Genomic DNA, 21,954 nt, shown 5'->3' on the forward strand with positions numbered 1-21,954 from the left:
CAGCTGAATGGTGCGGAGAAATAGCTACGTTACAAGAACCCAGCTAATCTAAGTCCTGCACCTGCAAGGACACTGTCCTTGAACATATCTGTGTTACCATAACAAAGCGCTGTAGTTAAGAGACTAGAGACATGAGAAAAAGCAAATGTAACACCTTTAGAATGAAGAAGCTGATATTGTAGTGTAACCAATAGACTGCTTAGTTTGCAGAGTATGCATGAGCTTATTACTTGTTGTGCATAAAAGTTTGATGCTCTCTTCAATAAACGAAGCTTGCTGAACACTCATATTGAGGGTCCCAAGCCTTCCCTGCACCCAGACAAATGGCCCGCCGCGACAATTGGCACCCAAACAGGGACCTAAAGAAAGCTTGAACCAAGAAGCCCAGCGCGGGGGGGTCGCCCCACTCCGACACAAGCGGCAGCGCGGAACTAGAGTGCTTTCCCATTGCGAGCGCCTCCCCCCCTCCGTCCCACATCTGGCGGAGGCCTCAGTTTAAACATAGCAACCTCGATAAACTGTACCTTAACAGACTACAAGCTGCAACACATGCAAACGAAAGTCAAAGAGCCTGCTGCAGCAAGCGAACAACCAGTGAGAACTTTGTTGATTAGACGCTCGTCTGCCAGCATGTTAAAACTTACTATTGTTGTTAGACTAATTGATAGCAATTTGCATTGAGTCTTTAAAATCACCTGTATTAGCATAAACTTTAAACATCAGAAACCACAAATAGACTGAGAAACTAAGAAAAAGCCTCTAATGTAACTTGTCATTTGACCAACTGTTTTGCTGTAATAAGTGTTCTATAGTAGAAGAAACTAATCAGACTCTGAAACTGTAATTTGGAAATTTTAAAGATGTTAAAGATGTGTTAAAACGATTGTATAAGTAAGATGTAATATGTGCCTTTTGTATCCCTTAAGTCTTGCTTGTATGTAGTAAATGTAAAGAACAAAAATAGATTTATGCTAGATGTTTATTTTATGATTTTTGTGCAGAATGTTATCATGAAGATCAGAGAAACTCTAAGTACAGAAGAAAATTGGAAGCATTTATAAGTGAGATCATTCCTGTTTAAAATATATATCTATTGTTTGCGAATAGAGAACAAGCTTATCAAGCAATCAACACTAACAGAATCTGCACACATATTATTCTTTTAGCTTACTTTTGTAAATCGTATTGGCACACCTGAGTTTTGTTTAAGCCTTACAACAGCACAAAATTATTTTTGTATCTGTCTTATAGCATATCCTATAGATATGCAAGCCAGGCTACACAGAGCGCTTCTGAGGCTCCCACACCCCCTGAACAACAGCAGCCATGGCCGAGACCCCCCCGATCAGCTCCCGAAAATCAATCAGCTGATCCCTGGGGCGGAAAACGACCTAGCGGGGGCTATTGTAACGGAAGCTGGCCTGGGCTGCACTTGCCACGCTATGAATAAATGGGAGGGGGAGCTTATCAGCGCTGCTACCCAGCTGGCTTGTCCTGTTGTATCCACGGCACAGGAGGGAGGCAGCATGCAGGCTACTATTACAGATTTTGATTCGAAATTGCTGTCTCAACTGAGATCTACTGTTAGTCAGTTTGAAGTGAAAAGTGAGCCAGCCAAACAGATGTTAGATTATATTTTTGATGCCAACCTTCTCCTTCTGGAGAATGATTGTCATGAGATAACTAAATTGATCTTATCTCAGCCCCAGCAATTGTTATCTAATGCTCATTGGCAAGGGCTTGTAAATGAATGCGTAGCACAATTCGGGCTAGGGACCTCTCAGAATCAGGTGTTAGCTGCTCTTGCACCTCTTCAAGTGCCAGTTGCATTGGCACCAGCAAATGGAAGAGGCCGCATGAAATGTTACCGATGCGGAGGCATGGGTCACAAGCGCCGGGAATGCTAGGCTGCAGGACTCTGGTGCCGGAGATGCCGTTCGGACACTCATAATACAAGCACTTGCAGACGGAAATCGGGAAACTTCCCTGGGAGTACGAACCGCAGTGACCAGGCACCAACAGAAGTCGTCGCTGCAGCATCAGCACCCTCTCCTGTCTCCAACCCGACACCACGGGGAGCCGCCGCGGGGGGAGCGGAGCCGCCGCGGGGGAATTGACCCATGCCGCCACGGCTGTAGCACGGACGGAGAGCGCGCCGCACCCAGTGCGGGGGGGTCGCGCCCGCTCCGACACAAGCGCCGCGGGACCGGAGTGCTTTTCCAGTGGGAGCGCTTCTCCCTCCACCCCGCAGCCGGCAGAGGGCTTCGACTTTGGACCTAACAGCTGTGGTGAGTACGACTTTTTGTCAATGAAAGAAGAGATCCCTGCTGCAATTAAGAAACCAGTGGTGATAAACAAGTGTCACCAAGGACCATTGCTATCGAGACATTTCTCACCTAAGTTGAGGGGACTTCTGTTCTTCCTAGCAGAGACTGTGAAACAGAAATCAGCGGTGAATGCGTGGGTCAAATTTCGGCCGATTTGGCTCAGCATTCGTTATGCTGGCTTAAAATCACCTGTATTAACAGAGACTTTAACTATCAGAAGCCCAAATAACTCAGTCGGTAGAACATCAGACTCCGAAATTGTATTTTGAAAAATTTAAAAATGTTAAAGATGTGTGGAAGCGATTGTATGGGTGAGATGTAGTGAGTGTGCTTTTCATGTTCTTTGAGATTTGCTTGGATGTGATAGATGTAAAGGCAAGCACTGAATTCAAAAGAATTTTCCATAGGCATACCTTAAAAACAAACTCCTTATGTTTAAGTGCATTCAAGTGTAAAAATGCTATAGCAAACATATGAAGAAAGTTGCTTCATCTTAGTATTTTAGAATCAGGCCTGTAAGTAAGTTATAGTAAATGCTGTGTTCTATTTTTATAGTAAGTTTTATTTGTTATTAAGTAGTTTAAGTTAAATTATCTATTAAGTGTTATTAAGTTAGATTCTGTTAAGTTTAAATTATATTAGGTTTAAGTTATGTAGAATTTAAAGTCAGTTAAGTTCTACTAAGTTAAGTTCTGTTGAGTTTAATTTCTATTAAGTTTAAATGATGTTAAGTTCTATTAAGTTTCAATATTTTAAGTGTTGTTAAGTTTGATTTATGCTAGATGTTTATTTTATGATCTGCATTTGTTGGGACTATATGTTATGGTGCATACTACTTTCCCACCACTTCAAATCAATCCACTTGAGCCAAATGACTATGGGATTACAGACTGCAAAAGGACAAGAGAGGGCGGAAATGGTTTTGAATCCACCGGAGGACTTACCTTACTGACTTTGAACTTTTCTGAGAAACCCAAGAAAAGGGTGGAAGTGGAAATTTCAAGCTTGTTGGACACTGGGGTCGATTCCAGCATTATTAGCCCTAGCTGTTCGCCTCCTCTCCGGGGTTCGCATGAATGAAAACAGCTAACAGCCTTCTTTTCTTAGTCCAATTACCACCTACCGTGCAATGCCTGATAAGGCAGGACATTATGGCTCAGCTGGGAGTGGTTTTAACCCTTTCGGGTAAAAGCCATTGCTCAGACCGTGGCTGGGGAACCTTATAGAGATACTAAGTGTGCTTTTGAATGCTTTTGCTTATTTTGCTTTGTATTCTTGGTTGTATTCGGGATATGGTCAGTAGAATGATAGAAAAACCTGGCATACTAACCTCCTTGTGCAAAAAAGAAAAAAAGCAGGAATTTGTTGGAGAATTTTGCTCAGACATGGCTTGAAGGAAAAAAGGCTATGAAAATTTACAGCTGATGGAAAAGTAAAAGGCAGCTGTAAGCAGCAGTTCCCAAGCCTGTTTCTGTAAACAACAAGGTTCTCAGGCACATTTCTATAAACAGCAGAGTTCCCAGGCTGTTTTTTCATAACAGGTAAATATCTTGTCCTTGGATAAGTTTTGGGAAAGCAAAAGTGACAAACATGAAGGCCTTGAGAACCATTCATATCAGGGTGAGAAAACAAATCTTGTTTTCAATAACAAACCACAGGTATTGAAAACAAAAGGAGGGATTAATGTTTAATCTGTAACCAATGATGAGCTCGGGTTTTGCAATATGTATGAACTTAATTAACACGGTTATAAAATGTGCATGTTGGATCAATAAATTGGAGTTCGATGCTGATCAAAGGATGGGTCGTCTCCCTTCGCTTTCTACACCACATCTGTTTTATCCCCTAACCTGTTGCATATGCATAAAAGACATATGCATATGTATTAAAAGTGTCTTATCAGTTTTTATGAGCCTGCGCAGTTCTCCAGTCACGTAGCTGTAATCCACATTCAGTTTTGTTCTTGTAACCCAGATTCAGTTTTTCTGTCTGCTTCAGGCCCAAGATCGGTGGGGCCCCTCCTTATCTCTCTTCAGCTTGGACAATTGTATTCCTTTCTAAGTAGCCTTGAATCTCCTCTGTTCTTTCTGAAGATTTTTTGGGAGCACAGCAAGTTAACAGTCTAAACAAGTTTAAACAGTAGACTCCAGCGAAATCCAAAATTGGTTTCTACCCCAAGTTAATTCACAACCCCATGTCTCACTGGTTAGGATCAGACAGGCCAAGGAACACCGTAACTGTGCATACTCCAAAGACAAAGTTGAAAAGTTCAGATGTGAAGATGATTTTGGAAGCCTTCATCAAAGACCCCCGATGACCCCTGAATTGAGGAGGCACAAGCACAGTGCAAAAGAATGATTTATAACCATGAGATCATACTATGTAAATTAGTTCCAGAGCATATATGATGATGTTATAATGACTTAGTAACACTAAGCAATACTTACTGTATAAATATACCACAGCACTTGACAAAGGTGGATGAGTTAGGAGGAGAAATCCCCCTCAGCTCCAGCGCTGCAATAAACAAATATCTGCTGGTCTATGGGGATTTATTTCCAGCCTACCTTTCAGGCATCAGTTTTGGCGACCTAGCATGGCAGGATCTTTCTGCCTGGCTGCAAGATCTGTTGGAGTTGGGGACTCCCTTGGCATGCCCTGGGACTCCGCGCTTAACTGCCTCTCTGCGGGGGCAGACAAGGACAAACCAACTGCAGAAAATTTAAGCTATCTGTAATTTTAAATATTTTTATTTGGTTAGGAAACTCCTGTAAGACGTATGTGATGATATAAGATGGGTGCTGTATCACAGGAGAATTCCTGAAGTTGATACATAGGGGTTAGAGTCCCGAAGGAAGGGGTTAGAGTCCCCGAAAGAGAAACAAGGAGTTAGAGTCCTTGAAAGAAGACTGATGACTTTTACTATTGGTTTTGGTCTTGGAATTTTGAGATTGATTATTGTATGTGTTTTGTGTATTTTGTATAAAATTAGTGTTTCTTTTCCGTGTGTGTGCTAACAACTGTTACGGGCTGCTGTGTGTCTACCAAAAGTTTTCATTGTGTTGGTGCCTTTACAGCTGTTACTTTTTGGGTGTTTGCCACAAGTTTTTACGGTTTGCTTTGCTAAAAGTTTTAATCCATGTCCCATCCTGCTCCAATACCCTGTTCCATTCCTTCCATTTATAAGACCCCAATTCCTTGTTTTGTCTGTGGAATATTGTGTTGGTTCAGTGTCCTGTGGTTGTGTGACCCTTGGGTGCATATTGAGTGTTTTAATTGTAAAAGAAAATATTGGAGTCTGTCACACCTCCGATATCCGCTGTGTGCTGGTGTTGTGAGTGGGGGCTAAGACCTGACAAAAGTAGGATTTGTATTTTTGCTATGAAGTGCAATCATGTACAATTGAGATTATATTGAAATGGGTAGTTCCAGCAGTAAAGAAATAGTGATAAAGAGCCTTTTAGGGTGTGTTTGGCCAGCTGGGGGGACGTAGGAGGCATTCCAGGAGGTAACATAAAGAAAAGTGATTTATTAAAATATTGCAACCAATGGTGGCACTTTATTGATTGGACAGTGGGGGAAAATGGCCTGTGAATGGTACTTTAAATTACAATATTGTTTTGCAGCTAATGTTGATTTTAAGGAGGGAATCAAAGTGGGATGGGGCAATGTACACAGTTTTTGTATTCTGAGAAATAAGCCTGAGTGGCAGAGGGAATGTGGCATAAAATTGGCTCCGCAGGACCCTTTGGTTTTAGCATTAGAAAAAGATACCAAGCGGATGATGAAGAGATGTTGTTCTGCATGTAGTATAGGGCAGAGGTGTTTGAAGTTAGTGGACAAGCATGAAGGAGACAGTGTTATACATGTTCAGGATTTACATCTGGATTATCCAAGGCCAGGTACACACTCTCCTCAAACTGCTCCCCCCCTAAGCCCGAGCGGTAGTGAGGATTAGATGGATGATCCTGGCGAGGGAACGAGTTTAGGGACTCTGATAACAGCATGGATGAGAAGTAAAGCGAAAGAGGTTTTGCCTTTAATATCCCCTCTGTGAGAGGTATTAGGACCCTGGGGAGAAGCAATGAGAGTGAAGGTTCCCTTTTCCACTAGCAATCTGAATAGCTGAAGAGAAGAAGTTAGAAATAACAGCGAGGATCCCGGGAAAGTTGCAAAAAGGTTTGAGTTGGTTGTAAAGAACCAGGACCCTGATTGGTGTGATATTGATTTAATGTTGTCACAGCTTACAGAAACAGAAAAGAAATTGATAATTAAAACAGCCAGAGCACATGTAGAGGGACAAATTGCTGGCAGAGACCTGCAGGGTACAGTGGAACAGGTGTTTTCCAATTCCAATTCCCAATGGATCCCAAATGATGAAGGAGATTATGTGTTGTTGTTTAGGTACCGAAATTTAATTAGAATCGGATTGGAAAATGCTATCCCAGAGGCAGTGAATTGGTCGATGATATCCCAAGTTAAACAAGGACGGTTTTTTGGACAGACTTCATGAAGCCTTGCGGAAATATACAACCCTAGACCCCTCATCAGACATGGGAAAGCAGCAGTATTGTATTTGTAGGGAGCCCCGACGAAGGCAGGAATGATACCCGCGAAAAATGCTGTTTCCCAGAAAAACAGCGAGTTTCAAAGCGTTCAGTCTTGCGGCACCGGCAGTGAGCAAGCAAGCCGTACCGCCTCCGCTGTGGGACAGGCCGGTGTCGTCTCTCGCTGTCCCAGCCGCTGCCTCAGGGGAAGACAGCTTGGGACAGTCTGACGAACTTGGGGTCGGGGCGGGGGGAGGCGCTGGGCCGGTCACAGGCTCCGACGCAGATGCTGATGCGGAGGACGGAGCCTCTGAAGGCGACAGGACCGCCGCCAGAGGCGGCGGGAGTGCATGCCCCGCCGGCACCGATGCAGAGAGAGCAGCCACCGGAGGCTCGGAGGCGGCAGCTGCGGCTACTCCTGGTTCCAGTAATTCCAGGAGGGGCAGCGCCGGCGCAGTCTGCGTCGCCGCTGAACCGTTGCCAAGCAACACGCTGGGATCCATGAAGGGCGGTGCAGAAGGCGGTGGGAGTGGCGGGGCGGGTCGGGGGCCGCCCTCAGCTTCTCAGCAGGCATCTTGAACGGGAGCCGGGCCGGCGGGAGGCGGTGGGGGCGGCGAGGCGGGCAAGGTCGCCGCGATTGGAACGATGACAGGCTGTACTGAAGGCGCGGCCGTGGGCAGGGCCGGCGGAGTCTGCGGCTGCCGGAGCGCTTTCGGGATGACACTCAGCAGCGGAGGGACGCCCCTTCTTGGTGACAGGCTGCCGTTGCTCATAGCTGCCGGCGATTGCGTTGCCTGGCAACCCAGAAAAAACGGTGAGGGGCGGTGCTGGAGGCGGCCCTGTCGCTGCCGGAGCTGCTTCGCATGCTTCACGGGGGACAGGAGGAGGAGTTGGAGACGGCTCCTCCTGTGCATGCTCCAGAGAGGCAGAAAAAACTGCTTCTGAGCCGTGGGCAAAATGGGAAATGGGCCTCCCCCCGCGGTGCGGGGGGATGGGAACCAGCAGTTTCTGTCCTTGAACCGATTCTTTTGACGGCTGTGGCGGGGGGGCTGTCGGCCCTCTGTGCGAGGCGAGGTGTTCCCCCACGTCCAAGTCGGACGTGCCCACCAAAGTGGATTTGCTTTGCCTCGGGGTTTTGCCCCTTTGAGCTCGGGAGAGCATTGACCAGATCGGTAGTAGTTGGGGTACACTCGCATCTTGCCTGCATTCCCCCCAGAGAAGGTGACCCAGTGAGTCCCAGAACTGCAGCTCCAGGGAGGTGACCTCACCCACGAGAAAACAAATGAATTTTCGCCCAACTGAAAAGCTTGTAGAGCCTCTTCTGACACAGGGAGCTTCTTACCACGAATGAGAACTTTCCACACCCAAATGGCATCCTCTTCTGACGGAGAAAATCGGATACCTAATTCTGCAGGCATCTCTTTCCAACTGCAAACCCACCCCAGGTCAGGGGCAGTGCTATCGTCGGGAGATCTGTCCCCCGCCCCTGCCTCTAAGGCTAGGGGCTAAAACGCAGTTCTGAGAGAGAAATCTTCTCCAGAAAAACGTGGGGAAGGGTTAATGTTTCCTCTCCTGGGGAGGAGAAGGCGGCAGTGATCGGTTTCAACAGGCTGCTCGGAGTCCGCGGGGTCCCAGAGGCTGTCCCTGCGGTGTCTCCTGTCCTGCGGCTCCACGAAGGGTCTCCAGACACTTTCCGAGAGGATTCAGCGATTCAGCAGATCTTCACGTGTTCAGCCTTGGCTGCTAACTCCGCCCGATTTCAGGGTCTTGGTTCTTCAGCTCAGGCTACAGCCAGCATCTGGGGTCACCACTTATTGTATTTGCAGGGAGCCCCAACGAAGGCAGGAATGATGCCATCTGACTCCATCTTACCAGAAGGCTAATTTATTACTTTCTTATACTATATTATATTAAAGAATATATACTGTACTATACTATACTAAAGAATATAGAAAAGATATTACTGAATGCTAAAAAGATAATAATGAAAACTCGTCACTCTTTCCAGAGTCCCAACACAGCTTGGCCCAAATTGGCCAAAGAGTAAAAACAACTCACACCACAATCCAATCAGGCAATCACCTTTGGGTAAACAATCTCCAAACACATTCCAGACGAGCACAACACATGAGAAACAAATGAGATAAGAATTGTTTTCCTTTTCTCTGAGGCCTCTCAGCTTCCTAGGAGAAAAATCCTGGGCGAAGGGATTTTTTCAGAGAATGTAAATGCCACACAGCAGTTAGTTTCTCTAATGTTAGGGCAATCAAGATGAGACACCATATTTGAGTTTCAGAAAATGAGAGAGCCTTCAAGTGAAATAAACAGGGCCAGGAGACTTCCTCTCCTTTTTAATGCCTTTATTAAAAGTGATCAGCTCAGGACTGGGCGGCTCGGGAGGGCTGCAGTCCCCGTCGCGTCTCCCAGGGCGACTCAGAGGAGGAGGACATGTGAAGCTCTGTCCACTAGGGGCAGAGCCAGGGGATCCGGTCCTCGTGGGAGCCTTTAGGGCGTGGTGTCCCCGTCAGATGTTGGTTCTCTCAGCCTCGTCGGCCCAGTCTCGCCGCCAGGGACGACTCCCTTGGTCAGGGCAAGAGGGACTCCGCATCTCTGCAGGCCCAGCAATCGGCTCCTCATGTCCAGACATCACTTTAGTCTCTCAATTCGTATTTGGCTCGTTGTTTTTGGGGTTTTCTCTGTGCATTTGGAGCTGTAGTCCCCCACAGCATGCTGGTCCTGGAGTCACTTTGCATAACCCCCCCCTCCAGGTCTCTTCTCCTCATTGGTTGGGAAGGTCCCCACCCGTTACTGTCTGGGAGAAGGGCCATTACCTCGCCCCAGCCAGGGCTTTTACTAAGACAAAAACAACTATTAACACCAACAACCCGTAACTACAACAACAAAGTACGAAGAAGAACCCTGGCAGAGACAGAGATCTGGCTGCGTCCCTGTAACTCTTTCTCACAACAAAAAATTAACCGAATTTTTGTTCATAAGAGTCCCCCCTCTTTTTCTTTGATCGAGCTTAAATTCTTAAGCTCGCATCAACTCACAATTTTTTTGTTTTGAATCTACTATAAATCTCTTGAAGCCCCAAACTGCCCATCCGATCAGCATTTTACTACTGCACAAGAACATAACTTTGTTATCAAAATGCTTAGGCAGAGCCACAGACTGAAAATCAACCCTGAGCAGTCCTATCCCATTCCCATCCCATTAGCTACTCACGCGACCCCTAACACTAGAGCCATATCCCATATCACCGGCGGGTGGTCTCATGTTAGGTACAAGGGGATTCGCCCCCATCCACACTCAGGAATTGCTTATGATGCTGTATGATAGGTTATTCATTAATCCAGAAGCAATCCTGGTGGATCCTTCTGCTTGAAGTTTGGTAAGCAGGGCAAACAATAAAGAGAGATAGGGATAAGGGAATTGTCGAGCTAAGCATGATCAGAGCTAATAATGTCAAACTGACCCGAAGAGCCGTGCCAAGCCATGGGAACCAAGCCAAGTACACCGGGAATTGACCATATTAGGATAGGAGTTCAAAAGTTTAAAGAGGAAGACTCATCAGAAGACCCTTGTCCGCGATGAAGGCACCGGAAGGACCACCAAGAATAATCCTCAAAATAGATGTCTCCGCCCACGCTCCGCCCACACCACGCCTCTTATGAATATGATGTAACCCTGCACCCAAGACTGTATAAAAGCTTGCTTCTGTCATGAGATAGCTAGAAATCCCTTTTGTGATTTCTCCGACGCGTCGTAATAAAATACCTCCTGTCTATGCTGACTTACTTGAGTCTCTTAGGCAGTTATTCTCGCCTTTTGGGGCAAAATTCGGTATCACTCTTGTGCACTTTGGTAATCATGGTTACTTAACCTTGTTACTTTTCATGGTTTCTTCAGGTTGGTCTGTACAGCCAATACTGTTTTACTAAAACAGACAAATAAGCATAGTAAAAAGAGCAATCCTGCAAGTCCACACACAGTGAGAAAAACTACCTTTTCCCATACAGTTCTTCTGAAAATCTCCATGTTCTCCCACCCACTGGGATCAAGTGTAGGAGTTTGATCTTGATTATTTGCACATGCTAATCTTTTTATTTCGTTTGAAATGTCCCTAATAATTGAATTCTTTATTTTTAACACTGCCTGGAGCCGGATGACTTTGTTCAACACAGATATTGGGATCCGAACTTTGCTTTTACAATTTTGGATTTTCCCAATTTCTATTTCACTTTCCCGGTTTTGTTTAATTTCTCCCAAATCATTATATATAGGAACTCCCAAACTTGATCCAGTTTCTTTGGGTAATAAGAAAATTGGTGTTATCACTCTAGCAATGCAGTTGCCAGATGAGACCAAACTTAGGGATTTAGAGTTCCCCTGAAATGTGTTCCAAAAGGGGTTTATCTCTTTTCCAGTACACTCATATAAATACTTGTAACAACCAATTTTTCTTACCATTTTCACCATTTCTTTTCTTTTTACTAGATCTGCTGAGCTTGTTTCAGCAGAATCACATTCAAAGCAAAACCAGGCTTCCTCTATAGGGCACTCTCCTAGGAGTGGCTGCCTAAAAGTGGCAGTATTCTGGGCTATCCAATACACTTTCTTATTTTTCTGATAAAGGACCAAGTGGGAGAGGCTAACACAATCAGGGTTAGAACTGATGTGGACTCTCGACAAGGAGCTCACTTACTCTTCATAGCGGGATTGGTAGCATTCACTGCACAGCACAGCTGGGCTTCCTAGAGCATCACCAGCAATTAGAGCCATCATTACTACCCTTCCCAAGAGTCCGGTATGGGTCATCTTGCACAGCCTGCCCACCCGGCCTTGCCTCTTGGGGAATTTTACTGAGGAGAAGCTTCCAAGCTCTTTAGAGTTCCTTCTATCCACTTCTCTGGTTAAACCTCTCTTGGTCTGTTCCCTATAAATTTTAGTTTCCCCCCTCCCCAGGGGAGTGTTCTGTAGAGGATTAACCTGGAGTCTTTAGAAATATATATTGGGGAACTTAAACCAGAATTACTTAGTTACAGCCTTAAACCTTTTACCAACATAGTTTACACAGAACAGTTTTGAAACATTTTAAGCAATATTAGAACTCTGATGCTAATTTTTCTCATACAGTTCAGTCTTTTTGACTCTTCCTTCTGAGAGTCAACTTTAAATCACTCAGTATACTAAGGTGGATTAACTTGTGATGTGGATGAATCCTTATCCAGTGCCCGGAGGTGAGTGGTGTGGACTCTAGCCCAATGCCAGAAGGAGAAAGGGGTGGAGTCCGGTCAAATGCCAGAATGCCAGACGGAAAAAACCTGATGTTGAATCCTGGTCCAATGCCAGGGGGAGAATGGGGGTGCAGTCCAGTGCAATGCAAGAGTGCCAGAGGAAAAAAAAACCTGATGTTGAATCCTGGTCTAATGCCAGGGGGTGAGAGTGATGTGAGTCCAACCTTTTTCTTTTGATCTTCAGAGCCGAATTAGTAATGAAGAGTACCTGAAACGGGCTTTTAAACACAGGCATTAATGGTCTGCTATTTAATGATTTTATCAAAACTCAGTTTCTCTGTTTAATGTTATTGGTAATTTCTCTTTTTCCATAGCTTGTATGTTTCTCTCATCAACTTCTACATACTCTGTATTTTGCAAGGAGTTGTATTTCTCAGCTAATTAACCCCCAAAGTACTTTTATTCTCCTATTTTTCTGTGTATTTAATTTACTGCTTTTCTGTTCTATTTTTCAAGATCTTATTTATTTATTACTTGCTTCTGTTTCTTACTTTCACTTACAGCTTAAATACTTCTTTCAACCCCTTACACTTAATTTTTTTTTCTTCTTTTTCCTTACATCATTTTTTTACACAATACACTTCCTTCTAAGGAGATGTGGTAAAACTCGTAATGCACAATCTACATTACCTCTATTCTAATTCGTTTATATTCACTCTCTCATTTCTCATTCACTTTCACACATTCCTCCACACCTTTAAGACACAAACTTATTGCTAGAAAATCATGGGTCCCTATAGCCCCCCCTCAACTTGGGGTTGGCCCACAGGTCTCAGTATCTCTGGGCCTCTTGGAAGGGCCCAGACTCTGGTTGCCTCTGGTGCACATTCACCTGTGAGGCTGTCTGCGTGTCACTCACACTCTTACAGCTACGGCTCCCTCACACACCTGGGGAGCACTAGTCTGGTTTGCAGGTCACACACACACACACACACACACACACACACACACACACACACACACACACACACTTTGGTCACAGCCCCCACCCGCCCGGGGGACACAAGCCTGGTTTGCAGGTCACACACACACTTCCACTGCCCCCTTCCCACCTGCCCGGGAAGTTGAGGCTGACTTTGCTTGTGACTCACTCTCACACACACAACAAGAAAACAATAAGGTACCTTTTACTTTCACACCACTTATTACAAGTTAAGTCTTACTGGCCAGTTTTGGTGCTATTGGATATCCTTTCTACCTAGCTGTTTTTGTCTAACTTCAGATGTTTCTTTGTTGAGACAGGACTTATCTGCTCCTGTATCAACCAAAAATTTTAATTCTTCATTTAGGGGTCCCACCTCAAAGTTTACCAAGGGCTCGTCTAGATGTTGCATCAGGTCCCCTAAAGTATAAAGCCCCTGACCCTCTAATCGTCACCTCTAAGGATCTTCCCTAAATTATCTTGTTCCTTGGGTATTGCCACATCGAGACTGAGCTTTCTACAAAACCTCCTGGTGTGTCCTGGCTCTCCACAGTAATAGCAATGTCGTTCTCTCAAAGGGACTTGAGGTGTCTCTATCTCTTTTGCACCTGACAGTACAAGAGGCCTATGCTTGCCTCCTCCTGGTGGTGGACCCGCCCACCCTGCACTTTCTCTAGCTACAGCAACCATGATCTTAGCCTTGGCCTTTGCTTTTTCTTCCTCCCTCCTTAAATACACCTTCAATGCCTCTCTTAATAACTCATTTATGTCCTTCGCTTGCCACTCTTCCATCTTTTCCAGTTTCCTCCTTATATCAGGCCAAGATTTGGTAACAAATTGGACTTTTAGTAGCATTTGACCTTCTGGGGTGTCTGGGTCTATTCTAGAGTACAACTGGAAGTTCCGCCTTAGGCGATTAAGCCAGGCAGCAGGAGCTTCATCTTTCTCCTGTGTGCCCTCAAATGCCAATTGGGTGTTAGTTCCTTTGGGAACTGACTCTTTGATCCCCCGTATTATCAAAGACCTATATTCCATCATGGCCTTCCTCCCCTCCTCCTGGTTAGGGTTCCAACTGGGATCCGTTAGTGGCAATTTCTGTTCGCCTGATGGCACCTGGGGTCCTGGACGGTTATCTTTCTCCCAGATTCTTATGCCAGCCACCCTAATCATCTGGACCTCTTCTGGGGAGAATAATATACTCAGGATGGAATTCATCTCCTCCCAAGTGTAGATATTTGGACCTAGAAATTGATCCACTTGGTTGGCTATGCCCACTAGGTCCTGAACTAAATGCCCCAACTCTTTCTTGAATCCTCTCACCTCAGAAGCAGTTAGAGGAGCATTCACAAAGCCAACACTTCCCACTACTCCTCCCATAGGAACCTCTCTGAGGGGAAAGAGTCTCTCTGCCTTGGAGGTCTTGGATCTGGTGCTACAGTACGGCCCATCTTCAGATGCCAAACTACTTTGAGGGATATCTGGGTTACCCTGAACTTTCTGCCCATCAGCAGGTGTATTTGCAGATAGCTGTTTATTGAGTGAGGAGGCATTTGTGTCCCAGCTGGGAGGAGGTAAAGGGACAGCAATAGGAGGGGGAGAAGAGCCTGAGTGAATATTAAGTGGAGCTGGAGAAGGGGTGGAGAATGCAGCAGGTGGAGTAGGCACTTGTGGTGGTGCAGAAGGAACTGGAGGGGATACTGGGTTTATCATAGTGGAAGCTGAAGAGGTAGAAGGAGGAGTTTCACCAGGTGGTAGTGAGATGGCAGCCAGGGGAAGAACGGGACTTGCCATTTGAGGTACTTGAAGAAGAGGATTATAAGGTGGAGGGGCAGAAGGAGGTAAATAATCCAGGGGGTCCCATCTTTTATTAGTCTTATCATCCCCTCCTTCATTCCCCTCTTTCTTTTTCTGTACCTTACAAATTCGCACCCCTTCATCCCCAACAGCACTCTTTACCCAGCAAGCTACATACAATAATTGCTCAAGATCAGTATCCCCTCGAGCTGTCAGATAATTATTTAATAGCTGGCACATCCACTTATCCTTTGTCCCACACCAAGGCCATCCTCCTTGCAACTCTAATTCTGGCCACACTTCCATACAATAATGGATCATTTTCACTTTATCTAATCCCTCCGTGGCCTCCATAGAATCCCATTTTTCTAACAGTTCTCCTAAGGGACTATTGGGATGTATATACCTCAGTCTCTTGCCGGTCTTTTTACTATTACACCCTCCCATTTTACAGGTCTCAACAGTAAAACGTCCCAAAGGTGCCTTTACTGACTGGTAATTTCAAAAAGAACCTTCTTTGAGGAGCTTCAGCCTCCTCCACTGAACTTCAAATTTCTGCCTGATGCTCAGGACTTTATACTGAAACAACTGCCCGATCTCCTGATTGCCCAACTTTCCCCACGTCAGGTCTTACATCTATCGGGACTTGAACACACGAAGCCTCGGCCTAAGAATCCGGGTCGTGCCTGACTCCCTCTGTCAGGAAAAACAACTGCCTGATGTTTAGTTTGCCTAACCCGCCAATTTTTAGGCTTCACCGTATCAGGACTTAAAAGCAAACCACAGCCTCCTTCGTTGGGGTTTGTGCCTGACTCCTGTGTCAGGACTTAATTTTGCCTGCAGGGCTTGTGAGCTACCCGAATCCTTCTTGGGACTGACAAAATCTTACACGAATCCTTCTCGAGACTTACAAATGCTACCCGAATCCTTCTCGGGACTGACAAATCTGCCTGACTTCCGTCTGTCAGGACCTATTTTGGGTGCGTGCCACTCATACAAATATTCCCTCCGCATGCCCGAAGGCGGGGGGGGGCCTTTATTCCCCCTTGGGAGACGTCTCAGTCACACTAATTCCAAGCACTGCCCCCTGTTTCCGGCCGGCCCCTTCGCAGGAGTCCGGAACCACGGTACTGAGAGGTCCGCTCTCACTTTGAAGGTCCAGCTACCGGCCTTCGTCTCATTCACTCACACATGCGCACGTCTTCCCCTCCCGCCACCGGCTTTCTCACCAATCCCGTGCTCCAGTGCTCCTCTGTGTCGCTGGTCCTGAGCAGATCCCTCTGGTCCTGGTAGCCAGCTGTCCTGAAGTCCAAGATGGCCAGTCTTGAGTCTTCTTGCGGCGTGGCTATTCCGGACGAGCGCCCCCAGCTGAAATAAACAGGGCCAGGAGACTTCTTCTCCTTTTTAATGCCTTTATTAAAAGTGATCAGCTCAGGATTGGGCGGCTCGGGAGGGCTGCAGTCCCCGTCGTGTCTCCCAGGGCGACTCAGAGGAGGAGGACATGTGCAGCTCTGTCCACTAGGGGCAGAGCCAGGGGATCCGGTCCTCGTGGGAGCCTTTAGGGCGTGGTGTCCCCGTCAGATGTTGGTTCTCTCAGCCTCGTCGGCCCAGTCTCGCCGCCAGGGACGACTCCCTTGGTCAGGGCAAGAGGGACTCCGCATCTCTGCAGGCTCAGCAATCGGCTCCTCATGTCCAGACATCACTTTAGTCTCTCAATTCTTATTTGGCTCGTTGTTTTTGGGGTTTTCTCTGTGCATTTGGAGCTGTAGTCCCCCACAGCATGCTGGTCCTGGAGTCACTTTGCATAACCCCCCCCTCCAGGTCTCTTCTCCTCATTGGTTGGGAAGGTCCCCACCTGTTACTGTCTGGGAGAAGGGCCATTACCTTGCCCCAGCCAGGGCTTTTACTAAGACAAAAACAACTATTAACACCAACGACCCGTAATTACAATAACAAAGCACGAAGAACCCTGGCAGAGACAGAGATCTGGCTGCGTCCCTGTAACTCTTTCTCACAAAAAAAAAAAATTAACCGAATTTTTGTTCATAACATCAAGCAGGGACATGGAAGCATTAATGGGAGAAGCTTGGGGAGTATATAATTACAGGGACAAGCAAGAACAGAAAAAGCTGACCACGGCATTCGTGGCTGCACTGGATCAGCACCAAAATGATGGGTGTGGTCAAGGACAGAGTAAAGGCAGAGGCAGAGGTGGAAGCAGCAGAGGGGGCTCAAATCAATCACAACCCAGACTGGGACCAATCAGTGTGCAGTTTGCAAAAGAGGTCACCAGAAGCGCCATAGCCCTGACTTGGCAAATCAAGTGCAAGAGGCTGTCACCACAGCCATAGGTAACAGTGAGTGACGGAGACCAGCAGATCTGACCCTGGCAGACCTGCTGGTTAAAATGCAACTAGGGAATGATAAAGAAATTGAATTTTTAATAGATACTGGAGCCACATTTTCAGTTTTGAATTAAGCTTTGGTGCCTGAAAGTGAAAAATACATTAGAGTCAAGGGAGCCCTCCCCAACCAGAAAGTGCATTCTTTTTAACACTGCTTGAACACAAAATTGGGAAAAGAATGGGAATACGTCAATTCCTCTATTTACCGAATTCACCTAAATCTTTGTTAGGCAGGGATTTACCCAAAAATTTGGAAGCAACAACTGAATTTAAAGAAGGAGAAATAAAATTTAAAATGCCAGGATTAACAATTGAGTCAGAGACAGGAAGTAATGACACCTATTTGGAACAAATACTGAATCAGGTGTACCCAGGAATATGGAATATTGGTTTCTCTGGGTTTGGATTGAAGGCACTTGAGACGGTAGCTCATGTTTGGACTCAGGTGTTTATTATTTCTTATCAGTAAAACAGCCTCACAATCATGAGTTTTCCAGCTTTTCATTAGAAGGCACAAAATGGCTAACAATCTCGTTACAAGGTCTTTTAAGACTAAACTATCCAATTGAGAACTGAAACCTAGATTTTTTTTCCCTTTTAACCCAATAACTGACCCCAAAGAGCCCGCAATGTGGACTTTTCTGCCCAATTACAAAATGCCACCCAAACCCATGAAGAAGAAGGAAGAAGAAGCATGAAGAAGAAACCCAGGATGACGCCCTGTGCCCTCCATCTTGCTTCCCTCCGCAACATACTAAAAATCCCAAAACCTAAATTTCTCATCAAGTGATACACCTACACTACTCTCTATAATCTATTTCACACTTCTGTGGATTTTAGCCTATCTTGAAGTCTAGGAAACTTTCTCCATGAATGAGGGGGTCAAAGTCAGTGCTCCCCTGGGGGTCAGGACACCTCAGAGCAAAGAAATATTCCTGGGTGCCCTGGGTTTCCACAGTGGAATACTGATACTCCAGGAAGATCAAAATTAGCTGAACCTATTAAAATTACAAACAGGAGCCAGGCCTGTCACAGACATCTTTTGTGAAAAATCCTTTCTTTAGGATTTTTCCCTCTTCTGGAAGGCTGAGGCCCCAGAAAGAGAATTTAAACAATGGTTATCTGCTGCTGTGGAATGTAACAGGTGCACCTGTGATTGGCCCATGTTCCATGTTTACAATTGTCCTGGTTTAGGACAAATTAGGGGAAATCTCCAAGAGGGAGCCCCCCAGAACAAAACAAACCTCCAACCACCCCTCCCCCAACACCGGGTTCGGGAAGGAATTTCTCGGAGGAGCAAAGTGGAAAACAAAACCTATTTATTTACAAGTAACAAAAGAACACTCCCCAACACAAGAAAAGAAAAGGGACCAGACTGTGTCGTGGAGGGCGCCGAATCTTCTCTAGCAGGCTTCGGGTGTCCTGGAGCTCGCAGGCCAGAATCCGGAGCCGGTCCAGTATCTTCAGGGGAGGGTAAGAGAGAGAGAGAGAACAAAAGAAAAAGGAAAAAAAAAAAAAAAAAAAAAACAGCGCAAAAGCAAAAAGCAAGCAAGCAAGCAAGCAAGCAAGCAGCTAGCAAAAGCCAAGCAGCCAAAAGCCAAAAGCCAAAAGCCAAAAAGTGCCTGGTCACACCCCCCCCCCCCCCCCCTTCCTCTCTTCCCCATCCCGCCACAGCCAGACTGCCGGGGGGGGGGGGGGGGTGGGGGAAAAGGCACAGCTGCCAGACATAACACACGATATTGGGATAAAGGCTGTCACCCCACGACACTCCACCCCTTATCCCATATCGTGAACATACAATAAAAAACATTCATTTCACTTACTCACACCTTTTGACACTTACGCATTCCTCTCATCTTACTTGCTCAAACCTTTGACACTTACAGTTTCCTTCTGTCTCACATTCAACAAACAATGACAGTCATATATGAGTCTCATCCCACAATCAGGTCTCCCTGAGGTACACACCGTGTTGTTCCATCTTTCTGCATTATCCACCATGTATTACCTGGTCCTTGAGCAAAGACAATCCCACGGATGGGTTTGTCTGTACTCGAGGCAGGGTTGATCCATACTGTCTTTCCCAACAAACCTCTGACATGGGCCACTGGGGCTTTATCCCCATCTACTATATTAAGGAGCTCAGACTGAGCAGGACCCGCTCGGTTGGTGGAACCTCGAGTGTTAACTAACCAGGTAGCCTTTGCCAAATGCTGCTCCCAGTTTCTTAAAGACCCCCCTCCCAATGCCTTTAAGGTGGTTTTTAACAATCCATTGTACCTTTCCACCTTCCCTGCAGCTGGTGCATGATAGGGGATATGGTATACCCACTCGATGCCATGTTCCCTAGCCCAAGTATTAATAAGATTGTTTTTAAAATGAGTTCCATTATCCGACTCAATTCTTTCGGGAGTACCATGCCTCCAAAGGACCTGCTTCTCAAGGCCCAAGATAGTGTTACGGGCTGTAGCATGGGACACAGGGTAGGTTTCCAACCATCCTGTGGTGGCTTCTACCATGGTTAGTACATAGCGCTTGCCCTGGCGTGTCTGGGGCAGTGTGATGTAATCAATCTGCCAGGCCTCCCCGTATTTGTACTTAGACCACCGCCCCCCATACCAGAGGGGCTTCAGTCGCTTGGCCTGCTTAATGGCAGCGCACGTCTCACAGTCACGAATAACCTGAGAGATACTGTCCATGGTTAGATCCACCCCTCGGTCTCGTGCCCACTTATAGGTGGCATCTCTACCCTGGTGGCCTGAGGCATCGTGGGCCCATCGTGCTAAGAATAACTCTCCCTTATGCTCCCAGTCGAGATCTATCTTCAACTCCCCTATCTTTGCAGCCTGATGTACTTGCTGGTTGTTTTGCTGCTCTTCATTAGCTCTACTTCTGGGGACATGGGCATCTACATGGCGAACCTTCACAGGTAACTTCTCTAACCGAGTAGCGATATCCTTCCACTCTTCCGCAGCCCAAATTGGTTTTCCTCTGCGCTGCCAGTTGGCCTCTTTCCATCTCTTCAGCCATCCCCATAGAGCGTTGGCTGCCATCCAAGAATCGGTATACAAATAGAGCCTTGGCCACCTCTCTCTCTCTGCAATACCTAGGGCCAGTTGAATAGCTTTGATTTCAGCAAATTGACTGGATTCACCCTCTCCTTCAGTAGCCTCTGCAACCCTTCGAGTGGGACTCCATACAGCTGCTTTCCACCTCCGTTTCATCCCTATGACACGACAAGAACCATCAGTGAATAGGGCGTAACGTGTTTCTTCTACTGGCAACTGATTGTATGGCGGAGCTTCCTCAACCCGGGTCACTGGCTCTTGCTCCTCATCTGCGACACTAAAGCTTTCACCTTCGGGCCAATTTGTAATTATTTCTAGAATCCCAGGGCGATTTAACTTCCCAATCCGAGCGCGCTGCGTAATGAGGGCAATCCACTTACTCCAAGTAGCACTGGTGGCATGGTGGGTAGAGGGAACCTTTCCTCTGAACATCCATCCCAGCACCGGTAGTCGGGGTGCCAGAAGGAGTTGTGCCTCTGTACCAATCACCTCTGAGGCGGCTTGGACTCCTTCATAGGCGGCCAAGATTTCCTTTTCTGTTGGAGTATAGTTATCTTCAGACCCCCTGTAGCTTCGACTCCAAAATCCCAATGGTCGGCCTCGGGTCTCGCCAGGTAGCTTTTGCCAAAGGCTCCAGGACAGACCATGGCTCCCGGCTGCAGAGTAGAGCACATTCTTCACATCTGGTCCTGTCCTGACTGGACCAAGGGCTACAGCATGAGCGATCTCCTGCTTGATCTGGACAAAAGCTTGCTGCTGCTCAGGGCCCCAATGGAAGTCGTTCTTCTTGCGGGTAACCAGATAAAGGGGTCTCACAATCTGACTATACTCAGGGATGTGCATCCTCCAGAAACCTATAGCACCTAAGAAAGCCTGTGTCTCCTTCTTATCAGTTGGTGGGGACATAGCAGTGATTTTGTTAATAACATCCGCAGGAATCTGACGCCGTCCATCTTGCCACTTCACCCCCAAGAACTGAATTTCTCGGGCAGGTCCCTTGACTTTGCTCTTCTTAATGGCAAATCCGGCGTCCAGGAGAATATGAATTATCTTCTCTCCTTTCTCAAACACTTCTATTGCCGTGTTCCCCCAAACAATGATATCGTCAATATATTGTAAATGTTCTGGAGCCTCACCCTCTTCTAGTGCAGCCTGGATCAGTCCATGACAGATGGTAGGACTGTGTTTCCACCCCTGGGGCAATCGGTTCCAGGTGTACTGCACTCCCCTCCATGTAAAAGCAAACTGAGGCCTGCATTCTGCTGCCAGAGGGATGGAGAAAAACGCGTTAGCTATATCAATGGTCGCGTACCACTTTGCTGCCTTGGACTCCAGCTCGTACTGCAGTTCCAGTATGTCCGGTACAGCCGCACTCAGTGGTGGAGTCACTTCATTCAAGGCACGATAGTCCACAGTCAATCTCCACTCTCCGTCAGATTTTCGCACGGGCCAGATAGGGCTGTTAAAGGGTGAGTGGGTTTTACTGACCACCCCTTGGCTCTCCAGCTCTCGAATCATCTTGTGGATGGGGATCACAGCATCTCGATTCGTCCGGTACTGCCTGCGGTGCACTGTTGAGGTGGCAACTGGC

Source organism: Zonotrichia albicollis, chromosome W, assembly GCF_047830755.1.
Source record: "Zonotrichia albicollis isolate bZonAlb1 chromosome W, bZonAlb1.hap1, whole genome shotgun sequence".
Classification (NCBI taxonomy): Eukaryota; Metazoa; Chordata; class Aves; order Passeriformes; family Passerellidae; genus Zonotrichia; species Zonotrichia albicollis.